General features: G+C 43.3%; 1 protein-coding gene across 13 annotated transcripts in view; it reads right to left on the bottom strand.

The window, feature by feature from the left end:
• The window catches only part of LYPD6B (LY6/PLAUR domain containing 6B), a 165710-nt gene that overhangs the window by 90675 nt on the left and 53161 nt on the right, over nucleotides 1–21874 (bottom strand). Inside the window, exon 1 of one of the 13 annotated variants that reach the window (XM_072789148.1) lies at nucleotides 17349–17411. The exons of the other annotated variants lie outside the window; for them this stretch is intronic. The gene's annotated coding sequence lies outside the window, so the exon portion shown is untranslated. Of the gene's footprint in view, nucleotides 1–17348; nucleotides 17412–21874 lie in introns of those variants that run through there. 13 annotated transcript variants of the gene reach the window in all.

Here is a 21874-nt window from a genome sequence, read left to right as displayed (position 1 = left end):
TCCCGGGATTGAGTCCCACATTGGGCTCCCGGCATGGAGCCTGCTTCTCCCTCTGCCTGTGTCTCTGCCTCTCTCTCTCTCTCTCTCTCTCTCTCTCTATGTCTATCATAAATAAATACAAATAAATCTTTTAAAAAAATAAAAATAAAGATTTATTTATTTTAAAGAAAGAGCGTGTGTGCAGGGCAGGGGGAGAGAGAGAGAGAGAGACTCCAGCAGACTCCCTGCTGAGTGCAGATTCCACAACCCTGAGGTCATGACCTCAGCCAAAACCAAGAGTCCACGCCCCAAGGATGTACTTTGGGAAGGAAGACAGTGAACCCAGAGGAATATCTGATATGCAAGAAATGACCAGCAGAAAAGACAGTAAACACGTAGGTAATTTTATAGATATTTTTACCAGTATCTGTAAAACAGTGCTAAAACTAAAGTGTATCTTAATGGTTGTAAAAAATCATCAGAACTCAAATATTAGGGGTGCCTGGGTGGCTCAGTAGGTTAAGCGTTTGCCTTCAGCTCAGTCCTGGGATCGAGCCCTACAACGGGCTCCCTGCTCAGTGGGGAGCCTGCTTCTGCCCCTCCCTCTGCTTGTGCTTGCTCTCTCTCAAATAAATAAAGTCTTTAAAAAAAAAACAAAACCCTAGAATATTATATAACAGTAATATAATTCATGAGAGTCGTTAAAGTGCTCCCATGTTGCTTAGAAAGGGGTTATGATCCTACTGAACCTCATTCACAAAGGGGGAAACTGGCAGCAGGGCCCTAACTGGCCCGGAGCACACCAGGCCTCCCCTTTCTCCATCTCCCCTTACACCTGGCCCTCCCCGGTTTGTGATCCAGGTGGGAAGAGTTGGGGGGTGGGGAAGAACCAGCGGCTCTGACATGTTTCCTGACCGAAGGGGCTTCCAGGTCGGTCCCTAAGATACGAGAAACGGCTTTGAGCCAAGAAAAGGCCCAGAGGCAGATGAAAGGCGGTGTTTTTTGCAGCCAAACTTTCAGCTGTGTCTAGAAAGTAATCCACTTACTTCACTTGAAGACCAGACTAGGTGTGGCTTTGTTTGTGAAGGGCTTTGTTGGGGCTACACATTGTTTGACTTGGGCAAACAGGCATGGGGATTAGGGGTTTGTGAAGTCACTGCACCGACTGGTACGTGAGGATGTGTTTGAGCTCTTGGGTCTCACCAATGGAGAGAGTTTTGGGGTGGCAGGGAAGAGAGGACGCCACAGGTCTATGTTCGCCCGGGAAAGTCCAATCTCCTCCTGGAATTTTTCTGCAAAGTGCAATCTGACCTCATCATCCCATATGAACTTCCTTCTTGAGAAAATAAAAATCACAACCAAGGACCTTCTTCAAAGGCTCCCCTTGTGACTTGGTTACTGAGCTTGGGTCTTGAGTGTCAGGGTTGGCCTCCAGGAAAATTATCCAGAGGAGCTTCCGGTGGCCAGTCCATCCCTTCTCATCATTCGGGTAGTGGGGCTGGTCAGGGGAGACGCCGGCGAGGAGCTGCACTGTCAGCTCCGGAATCCTAACTTGTGGAACGCAGGCTCCTTTTTACATAACCCTAAAGCAAACAGCAAAAGGTCAACTGGCAAGGGGGATCCAGAGCCGCACATTTCAATGCCAGCTCCAAGTTATTTAAGAGCTTTCATCGCTGAAGACCATCAGAAGAATCCGTGAGCGGGGACAACAGCGAATGGCCCCTCGTTACTACAGCTTCGGAAGCCTTAGAAGTGATTCTGGTCTTGAGAGCTGCTAAGAAAAGAAAAGATGCTGTCTGGTTAGGAATCCCCGGCTACTCCCGCGGGCACAGCTGTCCACGGTACCCTCTGATGCCTCAGTTACATACCATGTTTTATAGCCTCTGCCTAAAAAACAGACCCGGGCATTTAATACCAAACACGCCACTACCTGTTGTTTCTCCCCACATGCATGTAGCTGCCTTGAGTGTTAACATAAGTTACCTGCCTATGTGCATAGAGAAGACAATGCCCAGGAGAAAAATTGTCACTGATAATTATAAGGCAATTTCTCCCAGCCCCAGAGACAACTATGTATTGCTCTCCACCCCCCCCACCCCCAGAAGTATTGCATTCAAAATCCACAGAGCACGGCGGGATGGGGTGGGGAGGCAATACGGTGAGAAATTAAGAGATCTCTTTTTTTTTTTTTAAGATTTATTTATTTGAGACAGAGGGAGGGGGCCACGAGCAGCAGGGGGAGGAGCAGAGGGCGAGAAAACTCTAGCGGACTCTCCGCTGAGCGTGAAGCCTACATGGGGCTGGAGCTCACTACCCTGAGGTCATGACCTGCGCCGAAACCAGGAACTGATGCTTAACCGACTGAGCCACCGGGGCGCCCCAGAGACATTCTTTAATATTTTCAAACGATGAAATTAATACTTCAGAAAATCAGTCCCCAAACATTTACCCGATTTCACCATGCTACTCGGTTATGGCAGAAATAGGAAGAATCAGCCTTGGATTCTGCAGGGAAGAGTCCCGAACAAGAAAATCATGGAGATGAGCCACGGGGATCCTATTGGCTGATTCCTAGGTCATCTTTCCTAAATATATGCTACTAAATCACCCAAAACCTCATGAATTCTTGATATGAAGATTCATAAAGTCTTTTTAGGACTAAAAGAGAGGTTTTAAAAAGATTCCTTCCTTCCTCCCTCCTTTAATCAGCTCACAGAGGCAGAAATTACCAGTCCGGTGTTGACTCCACTGTAATTGTCCAACTTGAATCATATGTAGACTTTTTTTTTTGAAAAAGAAAAATGAGTGGGGTACCTGGGTGGCTCAGTCAGTCGACTGTCTGCCTCTCGGTTTTGGCTCAGGTTGTGATCTCATGGGATGGGGCCCCGCATGGGGCTGCGAGCTCAGCAAGGAGTCTGCTTGGAAATTCTCTCCCCTCCCCCTCTCTAAAAATAAGTGAATAAGTCTTTTTTTTTTTTAAAAAAAAAAAAAAGGAAAAGAAAGAAATGTTCCCTCAAATGACCAAATGTTAATTTTGCTTTTAGTGTGTTCCTTAGAAAACAAGAATATAAAACCAGGTACAAAATCTTTAGACATATCACCCTGTATCTACGAACCAAGGCACATGTATAAGCAAATACAACCAAACTGCAGAACCAACAGCATTGAATTAATAACCACAACTGCCACGCTAGGTCACGGACTGGTGACCAGGTGCCTAGGTGCTGCCCAGGGCCGACATGTACGCCACTGGTCACGGACAGCGGCGCCATGGGCCCTCCGAAGCTTGGCAAGCATGTGCTCGCGTGGTCTACGTGAAGACTGCATTCCCACCACCTCCCCTTCCAGAAGTGCTGCGGAAGCTTTCCTCCCAGCCCGCCTGGTGGGCACTTGGTCTTTAAATGTAAATAGCGCTTCGGCATCAGGTTAATCCTATGCTGGTTTTTCTTAGGCGCTCTCCACATTTAAACAAGGTTCTACTTGACACTAATTTGAAGACAGATCTCAATGTACATTGGAAATCACATCCCAGTTATCTAAAAAAAAAAAAAAAAAAAAGATGTATTTACTCATGAGAGACACAGAGAGAGGCTGAGATGCAGACAGACGGAGAAGCAGGCTCCCTGCAGGGAGCCCGATGGGGGACTCGGTCCCGGGACCCTGGGGTCACGCCCTGGGCTGAAGTCAGGTGTCACCTGCTGGGCCCCCCAGGCGTCCCCCAGTGCTTAGTTCTAAGACAGCTATCCAGTGATCCAGGGTAGGCCTAGATAAAGTTTTTATTGCCAACCAAATGAAAGCAACATCTTCAAATTCTTCCACAAGACTCACAAACCCCCGAGGTCACAAAAGCTGAGGGGTCCTCAGCTCCCCCCGGGGAACACTGTCCGGGAGCAGGTGCCTACAGACCACCCTGTGCCCTTGGTGTGTCCTAAACCAGAGACACACTTGGGTCAACACCTGGAGGAGCGGGGGGGGGGGGGGGGGGGATGGGGGGCTGGAGGAGGGCTGGGAGGCCTAGTGGGAACAGCGTCAGCTGCGACCCCAGGAGTCACCACGTGGGACTCGCTGTCGTCCCAGGCTGAGGGCTCCCTCTGAGCCCCCGGCTCCCTCACAGTGGCCTAGTTTTCGTAATAAAGGAAATGCAGTACTGAGCACGTCTCAGAGACTCGAGTCCGGACAGATGTTAACTATCACCCCAGCTGGAGAGGCTACAAACGTCGCCCTGTAGCAGCCACTGAAACAAACTCCCATCACCACTGGGCTGGGTGGCTTGGGTGCGTGTGCATGTGCAAGTGTGTGTGTGTGCAAGTGTGTGTGTGTGCAAGCGCGACCTCGGGCTCTACCACTTGAGGTCCACTGTCTGCGCTGCGCTCACGGTCCCCAGGGGGGCCCCCGCAGACCGCTCCCCCAGGTGCCTGTGCTGGCCGGCCTGGGGTGGCTCTGGCGGCCCGGGGCGGGGCAGGCGAGGGGATATAATCACCAAATCCACCAGGCAGCTCAGTACCCCGCAAACCCCGGGCACAGATGAGACGCTCAAAATCAACAACAAGGGGGAAAAGAATCATCCATCGGGGAGGCAAACCCATGAAGATAATCACAGAAACAAAAGTGGCCTTGACCCTCTAGGACCAGTCATGGAAATTCAGCTAAAAAAAATAATACCTGGGGAAACTAAAAAAGCAAACCTTGTGAAAGAGTTTATTACATTAGCTATAGCAGGGGAAATTCTGGAAACAACCTAGATGTCCTAAAGTAAGAAAATATTATGACATTATCCGCCTGAGGGACTAGGATGCTGCCATGAAATACTATTAAGACTTCACAGCAACAGCAAAGGAAAGAAAAAAAAAAAAAAAAAGCTTAAATGAGAGGAGGATCAGAAGAGACTCTGTACATACATTTGAACGTAAGTCTTTTAACTGAGCAACAGTAGGCCTGCACCCACACAGCAAGGACAACTCCACAAAACTAAATTCCAGGCTGGAGGACTCAAACTCTAAGGACTGTGCGTCTTTCTAAAACCTCCTTAGAAATAAAACACAGCGCGTACGATCCCGAGTCCTCGGGGCTACCGCCGGTGAAGCCCCCGACCAAGTGCACCCTCCCCTCCAACCCGCGAGCCGCCTCCTGCCGGCGTGAGGCCTACCGAGCGGGAGGCCTACCAACCCGCCTCCGCGAAACCCAAGCCAACTGCAGGGGGGAGGTTTCTGGCTCTCTCCTACCCACTCCACTGTCTACACGGACCACGCGCTGACTCTAGCTGGGGCAACTGAAAACGAAATCCTTTTCTTAGACAAATTTTGGGGGTGCCGTGCGAAGAGCGCTGTGTCAGAGATCGAGCACCTTGATTAGAAAGCGGTAAGACGAACGCTGTCACGTGGGGGCCTTCACTGGAGGTTTTAAAATACATTTCATGCTCCTCCTCAAGGAGATCCTATCTAGCAGAGTGATGACAGGTTGACAGCTATGACCTTCTTCCCATTCCTCCAACTCCTTCTACATGAAATCAAGGCTCTGCTGCTGCCACCACCGTCGTCTACTGGCCCGCTGCCCAGGCCCGGTAATGAGGGCCACAGACCACCCCACCCCAAGGTCACTGCTAATGTGCTAGTGTCACCAACAAACACGTCAGGAGAGGGGCGACCCAAGAGAGGCACGCTGTCCCCGCGCCCGAGGCTGGCTTCCCTTAAACGGCGGTTGTCAGAAAGACCAGGTCTTGGTCCTGAAGACAAACTCGACACCCGTCAGCATTGCAGCGGAGGGCGTAATACCGACAGAAAGCTCTTCACGCTTTAATCTTAAACCGATGATTTGATATCTCCCTAAATTATACATTTCAGCAGAGTTTCCTAATCTAGAACATTTATTTGTCTAGGATATATATTAACTTGAAATATTGCCATTCCTAGTTCATAGCTGAGCGGACGATAATTTTCTTTAATTACGCATTAATTCCAACGTACTACCTGGCTAGGCAGTTCTTGTTTTAACGGGGTGAGGATTAATGGGCAGGTGTTCTGCTATACTCTGACTGAAGAAGAAATAGAGGAATTACACATGATTCATTTTCTCACTTCTCTGAGCTGAATACTATGAACAACACTGCCACCCTACATTCATAAAGCACTCTTCATCTTCAGAGTGTCCGGGATTACGTTTTCCTGAGCCTTTTACCTTTGACAGATTGTCCTGGAAAATGCACAGCGCTACAGTTTTTCGACTTTCATGCCCAAACATTTTATGTACCTATGTTTATATCAACAGGAGGCAGTAAGAGGTAGTAGAATAACCACGGCCTTTGGAGACCGACAAACCCGGCTTCAGAGAGCAGCTCAACCACCTACTCCATGCCGTTGGATGAATTACTATGATCACCAGTGTTGCCACACTTACAAAAAGGATAATATCCACTTCCAAGGCACCTGGGTGGCTCAGTCGGTTAAGCATCCAAGTCTTGATCTCGGCTCAGGGCATGATCTCAGGGTTGTGGGATCAAGCCTCCCATCAGGCTCTGCACTCAGTGTGGCGTCTACTCATCCCTCTCTCTCTGCTCCTCCTGGCCCCTTCAAATAAATGGAATCTTAAAAAAAAAACCAAACCTACCTCCATCAACAACTGGTGGAAGGACTTAATAAGATGTAACTTATAAAAGGGTCTGTTCTGTGTCTAGCACATAGCAAGTGATTTATAAAAGTTATTATTAGCAGCTATTTTCCTCTTAGACATTGTCTGGCCCCTACGTGACTTATTTTCTTCAAAATATTTGAATTCAGAGAGGTATGGAGGAAGTAGAAAATCAAGAACGACATTAGTCCCAGAAAGCATACTGGGAGACGTACATTGGTATAATCTCGGACATCTTCTGCCCTGAGGGGCCTACTCCAGCAGTCGGCAAATACTCATCCATCTCTGCTACTTTAATAGCGTGTAAAGTTAACAGTGCTTTGGATAAAACCCAATACTCATCAGTTGGTATTCCTGTATTTTAAGTTTAGAAGCTGTATCAAACCCAAGAAAACCTCTCGAATAAGGAATACCGTGTGGTTACTGTGGTAGCCAAGCTCCACAGTGGTCCCCCAAGGATCTCACATCCTGGTGGCCATGCCTTTAGTAGTATCCTTTCCTACCCCTCAACATTCTGAAGTACAACTGGTCTATGATGCCACCTATGAAATTAACTGAATGTGATGATGTTTGACCTCTGAGGCTGGATCCTAGAAGACACCGGAGTTTCTGCCTTGGTCTCTTGGATCAATTGCTCTGGGGAAAATCAATAACCAGGTCATAAGGATACTCAAGCAGTCCCATAAAAAGGCCCATATAAAGAGGGACCAACTTGCCAGGTACGTGAGTTCCCTTCGACATAAATCATTCAGCCCCAGCCAAGTCTTCAAATGACAGCAGCTTTGGCCAACATGTGCATATCTCACGAGAAACACTGATCCGTAATTGCCCAGCCAAGCCACTTCTGATTTCCAGATCCACAGACACCATGAAAGATAATAAATGATTATGGGTGTTTCAATCAACTAAAATTTGAAGTTGCTACATAGCAATAAATTATTGTTATAGTAACAAGTGTAATTTATCAAGAATATGGATTGGAATGACACGATCCTTCACCATGTAACCACCAACCCAGAGAACAACTCCAGACCAATGATTTGGTCTTTAATATAGAAGCAATTTCATATTTTAAGTATCATCGTATCACACATTAACTAATCCCTCAAATCCCACAATTCCAAAAACCATTTTAAAAATGGCGTATTTGATTATGTAGAAATGACAAAATGTCTACATGGAAAAACTATAAAGTAAAAATCTAATGACGAGTGAGGAAAATTCTTAGCAATATATGATAGAGGGTTAATATCCGATATAAAAGAGACTGTATAAATCAATAAAAATAAGTCATCAATAATAAAACAAAAAGCGGATATGATGGAGAGATTCAAATAAAAGAGAAGAGCTCCAAAGACTGCACTCCAGGGCACTTCAGTATTTAGGTATCAGGCACGAGAGGATTGAGCAAAGGATACCAAGGAGTGGTCGCTAGGACAGGAGGAAAACTAGAAGACGCTAGTGTCTAGGAAGCCAAGGATCAAAAAGAGTTTCAAGAAAGAGTGACGAACTGTGCCAAACCCTGCTTCTGAGGCAAGTGCGAGGAGAACTGAGTGTTGGCTTCTCCATTTAGCTACATGGAATCACTGGTAACGACCATATGGTCCAATTGCTCTTCCTACTGCCCGGAAAGGTTTGTTGACTACCCATCAAATGCCAGGTGCATTGCTTCTTGGGCTTACCACCTCTCCCTTTATGTTGTAACTGCCACTAGGTACGACTGCCAATACAGTGCATCCTTTCAGGTTATATCCAAAAGGACAGTGGAGAGTCTTAGGGGTGGAAGGTTGGGCCGAGAGTCACGATAATCAGATTCAAGTCCATTAGGTGTCAGAATATGAAACACCAGCAAATCATGGGTAGATATTAGGAGGAGTCTGGAAGACTTCTGACCAATGATCTCTTGATACAGAGAGCTGCCTGGATTGGCTGGTTATGCTGCATGACAAGCAATCCCTCAGCATCCGTGATCTGACACCCTAGGTCTGTCTCTTGCTGCATCGAAGCCTGTGGTGGGTCCAGGCACCTCTCTGAAGTAACCGTCTTCCACGTGTTGTTTTAGCATTCCAGGCAGCTCCAAAGGTGGAAACATATTCCCACAATCACCACAACAGGGAAAGAGCACGCCAAAGGGTCTTACACCAACTAATCAGTCTGGCCCAGAAGTGACTCGTGTCCAACCACAACCCACTGGCCACGAAGAGTCACAGGACCTGCCCAGCTGCAAGAGGGGCCAGGAAGGGAAACCCTCCCGTGAAGATGAATGAGGTGCAGGTGAGCATGTGAGTCTACCAGAGGCAAGATTCTACTTTTCGAAGGATCTGACATCTAATCATCCATTTGACCACAAAACTATTCCAATAAGGTAGATAGGAAAGTTGTTAGAATCTGGTTACAGATGTGAAAACTGGGGTAACAAAGGTTTAAACAAGCTTATCGGTAGTAAAATCTGAATTGTCGTGGTCAGGATTGCCTCCCAGCTCCATGAGCTTTCTTTGCACAAGTCCATGCTGCCATCAACTTGGAGGGAAAAAAAATCATTAGGATCACTGTTATTTGTGGTCAAGTTATATGTAAAATATGCCACAGAACAGAATACTACATGATTCTCTAAGCACCTTATACAAAAAGAAAGCCCTTTCAAATAGCTGGGATCAGTCCCTTCAGACATATTCTTGGCAATGACTGGCTGATGTCTAGAAAGTCAAAAGTGCTTAGGATAGAAGACTTGGATTTTCCTGACAACACTTGAGGCTCCTTTCTCTTCATCTGTCACTAAAGATTAGCTCTCAGAGTCGCACTGTGTGAACCCCCTTTATGTTAAAGACGAACTTTAAGTTTTGACACTCCCTAGAGTTGTAATTTGCAGGCTGCTGACAGCCCAGCTCTTACAGAGACCCCGCCTTTATGACTTCTGTGCTAAACCTTAAGGTACAATTTCCTTCTCTCAGATATGTGGGGTCTTGATATAGGATTTCAGGATAGTAAGGAAGAGCTGCATTGAAGTTTTCCTTTGTCATTACTTAATTTAGCAGGACAATATGCTAACATTTTGCAAAAAAGAAATACATATCCAAACCCTGGATTCCTAGATCAAAATGAAATATCACTTCGCACTGAGATAAAAGCATTACTTATAATAAGACTTCTCCAAAGATTGTGCATTCAGAAAAAGAAAAAAAAATAGTTGAAAGAGTAATTAGCTAGAAGTTCCAATTTTTTTCTTTCAATCCGCAAATTCCATACTGTAATACTTAATTTAGAAGTTGGTATGTGAAGTTAGGTACTAAGCAGGAGCCTCATATGATATCAATTCAATCCCTCGAAGCTCTTTTAACTGTTCTGTCCATGACTTTCCTCCTGCCCTTTGCTTTACTGGACTTTCAGAGGGGGAAAAGGAAGCAATGGAATTCCCAAGGTTAAGGTAAATAGCATGTACCCAAATCTGACAGTAGTCAACCAACTGCTTTTCTGTTTATTGGAAATTGAAGCACCTGGGTAGCTCGGTCATTTGAGTAGCTGACCCTTGATTTCAGCTGGGATCATGGTCTCAGGGTCATGAGATTGAGTACCGCCATCGGGCTCCATTCTCTCCCCCTGACCCTCCCCCTGCTTGTATGCTGTAAAATAAATAAATCAAAAATAAATCTTCAAAGAAAAATTTTAAAAATAATAATAAAAACATTGGAGATAGGCAAGGATTCCAGTCCAACACCTTATGTACCAAAGCCACTGCCGAGAGTAAAGGTAACTTGGTCTTTTGAACAGGTAACCATATGGTTCACTCCAGGAAGCCCCCTCAATGCACTTTCTGTCCTAGTCAGAAAAAGTCTTCCCTGGAGATTATGGCAAAGGCTTTCCAATGCTTGTGTTATAATGGAAAGAGCATGAGGAGATTTGAATTTTATTTCCAGATCAATAACCAGCTATTCCCACAACTATTTAAAAAAAAAAATCAAACCAGATATTATGGTGAGACTCAAATGGAATAGTACATATGAAAGCACTTTTCATTTGAATAAAGCCTTAGTATTTGCAATGTGTCATACTTAACATGGCTCCCTCTGGCCTATATTAAGAACCCACATTTACGCTGCCCATCTAGCCAGGACAGAAAACGCCACTGTCCCATCCCAAATGCTTTCTTTCTCCACTTTATCACAGAATTTCAATCTGGAAACTGACCTGGACGTCCTTTTAATCTTACTGTATTCCCCATATTAATATACAAATCTTCGAGCAAAACCATCCAAGAGCATCACTGTGAAAACTTTTGCAGGTTCCACGTCCCTTAAGTAGGGGAACCTTATAATTTGTCTTCTGCACTGGGGCATTTCTGGAAGCGAGAGGGGACGTTATAAGTAATGATACCAGGACAACAGTTAGACCAGAGCTGTCCTTACAAGCAGTGCTCTTCACAAGCCACACAGAAGACCTCAACCCAGGCAGCAGATACAGGCCTTGGAGGTATCGATAAAGGAAATCACATTTTCATTAACCTATTTTTTGATGCATTCATTGGATTTTCTCCAGCTAATTTTTCAGATGGTCAGTACCATCTGAGCTTTCAGTCCTCCCCACCCCATATACCTTCTGCTTTTGTTCAACAACAGTGAGTCACCTGGGCAAGGGAAAAAAAAAATCACCTGATGTTTCTACTTAAACTACTTATTGACTTGTTGGTTGTTAAAAGCACAGAAACTATACTGAATAGGAGATGACCAAGAACCAAATGCTACTAACTGCTATCCCAATCTATTTTCACTACACTAGTGAAACTTTTAACTACACTAGTAATTCGTGAATATTTTGTCCCTTTTAAAACATGAGACAATATGGAAACCTCAAAGGAATAACAGGCACATAACATACATTATTCCAGTTAAGTTTCATATTAACCCTTGATGCTAGTATTTTTATATATTACTTACAAATAAAGAAGCCAAGGTTAAGAGACATGAAGTGATTTGTATGGAAGCTCTTCATACTTTGATTCCAAAGTTCATTCCATTTATACATTATTTTGAATATTTTATGCATTTTTTTCCTTTTCTCTGCATAGTCCTTTCCTGATTTAACATAACACCATGTATATCATATTCTATCTTTATATGTATATTCATGTATTGATATAAACCCTGTGAGGATTGCTTCTCAATAAGAGCACCACAAGCATGATGAAAAAGAAAAAACAATACACAATGTTTCCTCCATCTCCTCTATACCCAAGTCCACACAGTCTCTCTCAGAGGTAACCACAGGGTGCACTTTTCTTGAGTCTCCTTTAAGACATCTAAGTATGGTGGGCATTTGCATCTGCTCGCACCCCATTCCTGTGTTCCCCTTCACAACACAATTCCAAAGACCACCCATGCTCACTATGGCCAGGTCCTCTCCCCAGGCTCTCTGGAACTCACCCCAATCAGATTTTCATTCCTGCCACTTCCACAAGCCGGCACTTGTCAAGATCACCAATGCCCTTCACCTTGCCAAGCCCCAAAGTCAATTCTAAGACCTTATTTTCTTAAATTCTGAATAGTGGCTGACATAGTACACTACATCCTCTATTCTTGAAACACCTCCTTCTCTTAGCTCCTAGGATGTCCCTCTCCAAGCTCTCGTTCTGCCTCTTTACCTATTCCTTCTTGATCTCCTTTGATGGCTCTTCCTCATCTTCCCAACCTCTAAATGTAGAATAATCCAATCCTCAGCCTTCTTCCATTCTCCATCTATACTCATTCCCTAGGTGATCTCATTTAGGCCCATGCTTCACATGTCTTGTACATATTAATGGCTCTCCAGCCCAGACTTCTCCCTTGAACTCTAGCCTTGTAATATTTTACTGGACATTGTATAGGGAATCTTAAACTCAACATGTCAAACCTGAACTCGATTCTTCTCCCCAAGTCTTCTCCATCCTACTAATGGTAACTTCTTTTCTTGTTGTGTATCAGGCGTGCAAGGAGAAGGGGCAAAAACTAAACAAAAGCACTGAGGAGCCATTCTTAATTTCATTCTTTCTCTTATCCTACATCTAAGCCCATCAACAAATCCTGCAGGTTCTAACTTCTAAAGATATCCTGAGCCTATTTCCCCATTGCCTTCACCACTACCAACTGCTTTGGTCTGAATGATTATAACAGCTTTTAATCTGATCTTATTACTGCCCTTCACCTACAGTCAATTCTCCACATGGCTACATAGCATACCTTCAAAAAGGTAAGGCAGGTCATACCATTACCTTTCTCAAAACCCCTAAATGATTCCTATCACCCTCAGAGCAAAACCCAAAGTTCTTATCACATGCAGCAAAGCCTTATATGATCTCCCCCACCCCGTTCCTTCCCTTACTTTCTACCAGCACCCCAACCATACCAACCTCTTTGATCTTCCTCAAAACAAGCCAAACCCATCCTCCTTGCTATTCATTCCATCTTAGCACTTATTCAAATATCTAGAATGTCTTTCCCCCAGAGAGCCACCTGGCATGATCCTTTACTTCATATTCTAATTTCTATTCAAATGTCATCTTTCCAAGGAATTACTTCCATGCATATTTCTGTACCCTATCCCACTCACCATCATGTTCACTCCCCTTACTCTGATTTTCTTCAAAGCACATATTGCTACCTGACATCTTATATAACTACTGCCCTGTAAGTCTCCAGCCACAGAATGCAGACTCCTTGAGAACAAGGTTTTTTTTTTTGCTATTCTATGTCTGATGTCTATCACATTATATGTATTCATAAAACAATAACTACATAAATAAGGGAAACATCCATAATATATGTATATTTTACATTAAAATGGAATATAATATGTAATATTCTACAGTTGCCATTTCCATTAGCCAGATTGTAAAACTTCATAATTCATGGGCATAGAATATAGTCCTCAGAAGGGCCCTCACTCAGTAGTGGAGAATACTTAACTCTAAACTAAATGCTACTATGGTCTGCCTAGCAAATATAAAAATTACCAAAAATGGTCAAACTTTCAAAAAAACCAAACTGCATCTTAGAACAAAGCTCAAGAATGTTTATAGGAATACAAAAATATCCAGCACCCAAGGTGATAAAATTCACAATGTCCAGCAAATAAAGATTACCAGCCTAAGAAGCAGGAGAAAACAAAATCATCCAAAATCACCCAGAACAGACACAGATGTTAGAATTGACAGACAAGGACATTAAAGCTATCGTAGCTGTAATCTATCTCTACTTAAGTTTTTTAAAAGAAAAAAATGTTTAAACCTCCAATCAAACTTCTACAAAAGAAATTGCAACCTCTGAGATGAAAAACACATTGAAGACAATTAATGGCTAAACATTATAGAACAAAAGATCGGGAAACTTGACAACATAGCAATAAAAACTCCCCAAAATGAAACAAATTTAAAAAAAATAGAGCATCAGTGAACTATAAAACAACTCTGTTACCTAAGTTACATATAACTGGAGTTCCCTTAAAGATAAAAGCAAGAGAAATAAATGAGCTAAATGTTTTCCAAATTTGATTAAAACAATCATCTTACAGGTCTAAAACACTTAATGAACCCAGAGCATGAGAAACATAAATAAAACTATAGCAAGACACATAACTATCAAAATCCTCAAAAACAGTAGTAAAAAAGAAAATGCTAAAAAACGATCAGAGAAAAAAGACACATTATGTCCAGAGGAACAAAGATCAGGAGCACAGCAGATTTCTCGCCAGGAACAATGTGAGTGAGAAGATGGCTCAACATCTTTAAAAATACTGAAAAGGGAAAAAAAAAACCCATCAGTCTAGAACTTTATACCTAGTAAAAATATATTTCAAAAACAAAGGTGAAATTGCTTTAGGACCTGCACTACAAAAATATTCAAGTCTTTCAAACAAAAGAAAAAAAAAGATACAAAGTGGAAAATAGATCTACAGAAAGGAGTGAGAAATACCAAAAATCCTAAGTATACAGATAAACACAAGACTGTCTCTTATTATTTAAGTCTTCTTAATAAATCAAGGTCTGTTTAAACAAAAATCTTTTCTGTGTATTGTGGAATTTCCTACAGATATAGAACTAAAATGTATGAAAAAATAGCATTAGAGGCTGGGGAGAGGAGTAGAAATAAAAGTATACTATTATAAAATTCTTATACTATGAGTGAAGTGAAATAATATCACTTTGAGGCAGACTAGGATAAGTTAAAGACATAAAATATAAGCTATAGCAACAATTACAAAAAATAAAGCTAATAAGCTTTAATAAGGTTTAAATTAGCTAATAAGATCAAATAAAAATCTTAAAAAAAAAACTCAATCTAAAAGAAGCCTGAGAAACAGGAAAAGGGAACAAAGAACCCAGAGGACCAATTAGAAAACAAGCAGCAAGATGAAAGGCTTAAACTTCGCCATATCAGTAATCACATTCAGGGGCACCTGGGTGGCTCAGTTGGTTAAGCATGTCTGACTCTTGAGCTCATCTCAGGTCCTGATCTCGGGGTTGTGAGTTTATGCCCTATGTTGGGTTCCATGCTGGGCATGAAGCCTATGTAAAAAGTAATAATCTCATTCACTACAAGCAGCCTTATACCCCAAAAATTAAAGTCAAATATTGTCAGTTGGATGAAAAAGATATACCCCAACCATATGCTACTTACAAGAAACATACTTTAGATATAAATAGATTAAAATTAAATTGATAGAAGATATACCATGCTAGTCCAAAAAAAAAAAAAAATCTGGAGTGACAACACCAGACAGGGTACATTTCAGAGCAATATATTTTATATAGTTATGTTTCTAGGACTAAAAATAGCTATTTCATAAAGTGGTCATTAATCAAGAGGACAGAATAATCCCAAACATTTATGAATCTATTAACAGAGCTTCAAAATATATGAGAGAGAGAGAAAAAAACAAAAAACAAAAACCTCCTTGAACTGCAAGGAGAATTAGACAAATCCATAATTATAACTGGAGATTTCAATACCCCTCTCTCAATAATTGATCAAACAAGTAGACAGAAAATCACTAAGAATTTACTATCAATTTGACTTAGTTAGCAATTATAGAATACCAATCAAAAGTAGAATAAACTGTCTTCACGTGCACATGGAACATTTAACAAGACAGAACATATTCTGGTCTATAAATCAAATCTGAGTAGATTAAAAATATTTCAAGTCATAGTTCTCTGACTACATAGAATTAAATTAGCAATAAAGATCTCTGGAAAATCCCCAAATGTTTGTAAACTAAAACATAAACATAAACCAGGAGTCAAAGAAAAGGTTAAAATAAGATTAGAGAGTATTCTGAATTCAATGAAAACAGAGTATGTGGGACTCTTAGAAAAAAATTTTTTTTTAAAGATTGGTTTATTTATTTATGATAGAAATAGAGAGAGAGAGAGAGAGAGAGAGGCAGAGACACAGGAGGAGGGAGAAGCAGGCTCCATGCCGGGAGCCCGACGCGGGACTCTATCCCAGGACTCCAGGATCGCGCCCTGGGCCAAAGGCAGGCGCTAAACCGCTGAGCCACCCAGGGATCCCCTTAGAAAAAATTTATAGCACTAAATGCCTAAATGCTAAATGCTTCGGGAAAGCCTCAAATCAATGAACTTGGTTTCTATCTTAAACTAGAAATGAGAGAAAATAAGTTCCAAAAATAAGCATAAGAAAGGAAAAACGAGAGCAGAAATCAAGTAGAAGGCCAAAAAAGAAAAGAAAACTAAAAGCTTAGTCTTTGAGAGCGATAATTTTATAACACTGTATGTAGATTAGGAAAACAAAAGAAAAAACACAAATTATAAACATCAAAAAGAGTTAACATCACAACATATTCAACAGATGTTAAAAGAATGAAAGAATATTATGAACTTTATAGTAATAACTTCAAAATCACAGATTAAATGAAAAAATCCTTGAAAGACACAACTACCAAAGTTTTCTCACGAAATTGATAACCTTAATACCTCTGTATCTACTCAAGAACTTGGATTCATAGTTAAATCATTCCCACAAACAAAATATCCAGATACATTCACTGGTGAATCCAGCAAACGTTAATGAAGAAAGAATATAAATTCCACACATGCCCTTCTAGAAAAATTAAAAAGAATAATGTAATAATAATACTTTCAACTCACTCTGTGAAACATCATTCTGATACCAAAAGCAGAAAAGACGTTACAAGAAAACTGCAAACCACTATCTCTTATGAATAGATGCAAAAATTCTAAACAAAATTTTTGCAAACTGAATTTAATATAGAAGATAACATATAATCCCATAGGTTTTATTGCAGGAATGCAAGGTTGGTATAAAGTCATCAGAAAAATAAAAATGATATAATTTACTATATTAGGAGACTTTTTTTTAAGATTCTATTTATTTATTCATGAGAGACAGAGAGAGAGAGAGAGAGAGAGAGAGGCAGACACATAGAGGGAGAAGCAGGCTCCCTGCAGGGAGCCCAATGTGGGACTCAATCTGGGGACCCCGGGGTCACGCCCTGAGCCAATGGCAGACACCCAACCACTGAGCCACCCAGGTGCCCCTATTAGGAGACTTTAAAAGTAAAACCATATGATTATCTCAAGAGACAGAAAAATCACTTGACAAAATACAACATCTCTTCCTGATAAAAGAAAATAAAAAAGCACCCAGCATACTAGTAACAGAAGGAACTTCCTGAATCTAATAGGATATCCATAAGACACCTACAGTTAAAATCACACTCAACAGAAGACTGCATACCTTCCTCTGTCATCAAGTACCAGGATGTCTCCTCTCACCTCTTCTATTCCACTCTACAGAAGCATCTAGTCAGTAGAGTAAGTCAATCTATGGAATAAAAGGCATCCAGACAGAAGTAAAAATACCTTAATGGAGGATATCATGACCATACATATAGAAAATTTAAGAAAATTCTCAATAAAACTACTAATAATTGACCTTAGTAAGGTTGCAGGATACCAGCTCAATATTAAAAAAAATGTATTTTTACATATCAGGAGCAAATAGTCATTTTTTTCTTTTTGCAAATAGTGATTTAAAAAATATCTTAAATCATTTATATTATCATTAAAAACAATAACCACTGAAGGATAAACCTGACAAAAATGGGAAGGAACTCTTTACTGAAAACATTAATGAAACAGAGAAAAGAAAACCTGAATAGAGGGTTACAGCCTTATTCACAGATTGGAAGGGAGATATTGTTAAGATGGCAGTTCTCCCTTAATCAGTCTAAAGATTTAACACTATCCAACCAAAATCGCAAGAGGCTTTTTAGAGAAGGTGACAGGCCAATTCTAAAATTCATTTGAAAAAAGCAAAAAACCCAGAGAAACAGAAACTACTATTTAATTTCAAGATTTATTACACAGTTGAAGTAATCAAGTCAGGATAGGCACACAGGTCAACGAGACAGAACAGAGCTCAGGAATAGACATGTTAACTTGATGGGATGAGCACTGGGTGCTATTCTGTATGTTGGTAAATTGAACACCAATAAAAAATAAATTTATTAAAAAATAAATAAATAAAAATAAATAAAAAGGAATAGACATGTTAATAAACATATAAACAACTGATTTTTTAACAGGTACGTAATGGCCATTCAATGGAGGAAAAAAATACCTTTTAGCAAACAGTGCTGGACAACTGGATGTATATTTGCAAAAAGTTTAAATTTGATCCATACTTGGCTCCAACTGAAAAAAAAATTAAATCCACACAGATCACAGACCCAAATGTACAATTTGAAATTTTCAAACTGCTAGAAAAAAATGGAGGAGAAAATATTTGTGGCTTCAGGTTGGGTGAAGATTTCTTAGATGTGACACCCAAAGCAAGGTCTGCAAATGAAAAACAAACAAACAAACAAAAAAATATATATCAATAAATTTGATTTCATCAAAATTTAAAATTTCAGTTCTTTGAAAGGCACTGTCAGAATAAAAAGACAAGCCACAGAAGGCAGAAGGCATTTCCCCACAGACTAGGAGAAAATATTTGCAAAGCATATACCTGATAAAAGATTTGCATTCAGAAATATATAAGGATAAACAAGTGAATAATGAGAAAACCACCCCATTTTGTAAATGGACACATCCAAGATATACAAATGGTAAATAGCATGTAAAGGATGTGCAACACCATTACTCAAGAAATATTAACACCACAAAGAAGTAAAAGAGGCTTACATGCTGTCAAGTGCTGGCAAGGATTCAGTGGAAATGGAACTCACACCAGTAATGGAACCCCCATTTCGATGGCGGCATAAAATGGTATGACTCTTCCAAAAACAGTGTGGTAGTTGACAAAACCTACAACTCCTATGACCCATTCCTGAGAGAAGAGAACATACACACCCATACAAAGACTTCTACGTAAACGCTCATAGTAGCTTGTACTAGCCCAATGCTGCCAACAGTCCAAGTGTCTGTCCATCGACAGGTGAATGGATGAACAGACTGTGGCGTGACCACACAATGGGATGCCCACTCACCAGTAAAACAAATGGACTAACGATGCGCACGATGTGTATGAATCTCAAAATAATTACGCTGAAAGCAGCCAGACAAAAATGAATATACACCGTACCCTTAAAACTCTAGAAAACGCAAGCCAACTTAGAGTGACGGAAGACATTTCCCCACCAGGAGAAGGGGGTCAGGAGGTTGGGATTACCAAAAAAAAAAAAAAAGAAAAGAAAAAAAAAAAACATACACAAGAAAGCATTTAGGCATGACGAATGTGTTCACTGTCTTGGCTACGGTGATATTCTCAGATATATACATGTCAAGATTTAGCAAATTACACTTTAAATACGTGCAGTTTATTGTAGGTCCGTTTTATCTCAAAAAAGCTGCTTAAAAAAAAAAAAAAAAGATGAGATTGCCTATTTGAGGTTGCCCTTTTGCCAACCTAAGTTTTGGCCTCCTTGCAGAAACTTTCCCGAAGAGCATTTAGGAACAGACTGACATTGTTAAGCTTAATGCCCTGTGAAATAGTCTCAACTAATTGTCTCAAAGGCCTGTGGCAGCAGTTTTCTGAGCTCATATCAGATGACACTTTTTTCCTTTCTGTAAACATCAGCTCACGTCGCCACTGGATACCCACCGGCCATGCCTTTACCGCAGGAACAGGCCGGACTCGCAGCGCCGCGGAGCCCTTCACCGAGGAGGCTGCGAAAACAGCGGCCGATTCTGGGGGTCACGCCTGTTCCTGCTCACGGTCACTTGTGCGGGGACTTGTGCAGGGAGGTGGCAGGTGGGGGCATCGGTGGCTTGGGGGGGGTCCACACGCTCGTGCGTGAGAAAGAGAAAGCGGAGGAGCAGAGGGACGTGTGAAGACGACCTCGGCCAAGTGCCACCAGCCGTGCTCCTCTTCAGGAACTTTCTGCCCTTAATCCAGCCCTTTCCTCCCTACAGATAACCTGGGGCACCCATTGCTTGGCGTCCCCGTCACCGCGATCTCGCCTAGTCTCCCAGGCCCGGCCGCAGGAACACGAGCAGCCCAGACTCTCAGGTTTCCTTTGCAGGCCGGGCACACGTGTGCACACACGCGCAGAAGCACACGTGCACACGGCACAGCCGAAGCCCAGGTCCCTCCCACAGAAGTGCTAATGCTTCAGCCTCCTCTTAGCACAAGTCGCCAGAAACCCGCCTCACTGCGAGGCCCTGTGTTTCTCACGCTCGGATAATCCCTCCTGCATTTGCCCTTTTCCCACTGACGTCCTGCGGCCCAGGTGCAGTCCGGCCCGCTGCCGAGGTGGCTTGGACGACGCGGAGAGGAGCTTCCCCGCAGAGAAGGTCACTGCGAACACAGGCTCCGCCCGCGCACACAGGGGCCTGCGGGGGCTGCTCCGGCCCACGGTGGCCGCCCGACTATCGAGGAGGGCCAGGGGTGCTGCAGGTGCGCCCCGGGACCCCCTCGAGCCACGGGGCCTCCCGCCTGACTCCTGAGCTCCCGAGGCCACAGCGGATCCAGAGGGGCCACGGTAGTCCGGCTGGTCCCAGGCCCTGGGAGCAGGTGTTAGGCCCCGGGCCCCATCGTACAGACACATCAGGAACAGGTGCCACCGTGGGAGAGGCGCCCCGGGAGCGCACCCGGCGTGGGGGTCCCCACCCGGGGTCCACGCGAGCCGTGAGCCAGGCCTCTCTGTCCAGGCCAGCGTCACCGCCTGGCACCACAGCGAGGGTTGGTGTGTGGCCCGCTGAGCCCCGTGGCCCGGTGCCCTCGTGCGATGAACAACGGGCACAACTACACCCGGTGGCCCGCCAGGTATTCCCTGAGCCTCGGCATCTGCAGCAGTCGCTGGCTCAGCCCTGCTCGCCCTGTCCCCGTCACCTGCCACATCCAGGCTGCCTGGGGCCGGAGTGCAGCCCCAGGGGGTGGCCCGCTCCCTCGTGCTGCTGCGGGAAGCCGGGCCGGCGGCCGGGTTTGGAGGCGCGCGGCTCGGGCCCACGCAGCACCGACCAACAGCGAGCCCGGAGCGACTACTGAAGCTGCAGAACGGACTACAGGAGAGTCCCTGGTTTAAGTAGACGTGTTCCATCTGAGGACACCGCTCTGTCCTGCCAGATGAGCGCCCCGACAAGGGTTGTTTGGCGCATCAGGAGTGTGGGGTAAAACTGTCACAAGGAGGGGGCAGCAGGAGGGATCCGGGTTAGCGTGAGCCCAGATGGAAAGCATATTTTTATTTGTTTTGCTTTTTACGCTCCACATTCTGGGGAACTCACAGCCTAGCCCATATAGTCGTTTTGAAAGGAGGATTCTAAATTGTTATTAGGTTCAACGATGGATTCATTTAGCCTTACAACAAGCTTACGTGAAGCTCCCATTTTAAAGACCCAGCTAATAAAACAGATTACGTTCATACGGCCCCGTGGGAGAGGGTATGAGGAGCAACTAAACTCACCGAGAAGAGGATAAATGAGCTGGTTAGCTCTAGTGGAAGCTAAGGGTCCCTTCTAAGGGTCCTCTAGTCCCATCCAGGGCCCTGCTGTCCACTGGTGACAGGGCGAGGGGGCCTGGGGTAGAAAGCAAGGGTTCCTTACGCCCAATCCCTTGCAGACCACCCTTCTGTCTCAAGACCTGCCCTCTTTCCACTAAGGCCAAAGGACTTCAACCTGAACCCTGCTTTTAAAAAGACTCCCAGAGCTAATTTTCAAGGCAAATTTCCAGAGAAATCAGCAGAGAAAATAACCCTTAAAAAAAAAAAGATTTTGTTCATTTATTCATGAGAGACACAAAGAGAGAGGCAGAGACATAAG

The sequence above is a fragment of the Canis lupus genome, chromosome 20, assembly GCF_048164855.1.
Source record: "Canis lupus baileyi chromosome 20, mCanLup2.hap1, whole genome shotgun sequence".
Classification (NCBI taxonomy): domain Eukaryota; kingdom Metazoa; phylum Chordata; class Mammalia; order Carnivora; family Canidae; genus Canis; species Canis lupus.
The sequence above is the reverse complement of the archived record's forward strand: the minus strand, read 5'-3'. Positions and strand labels throughout refer to the sequence as shown.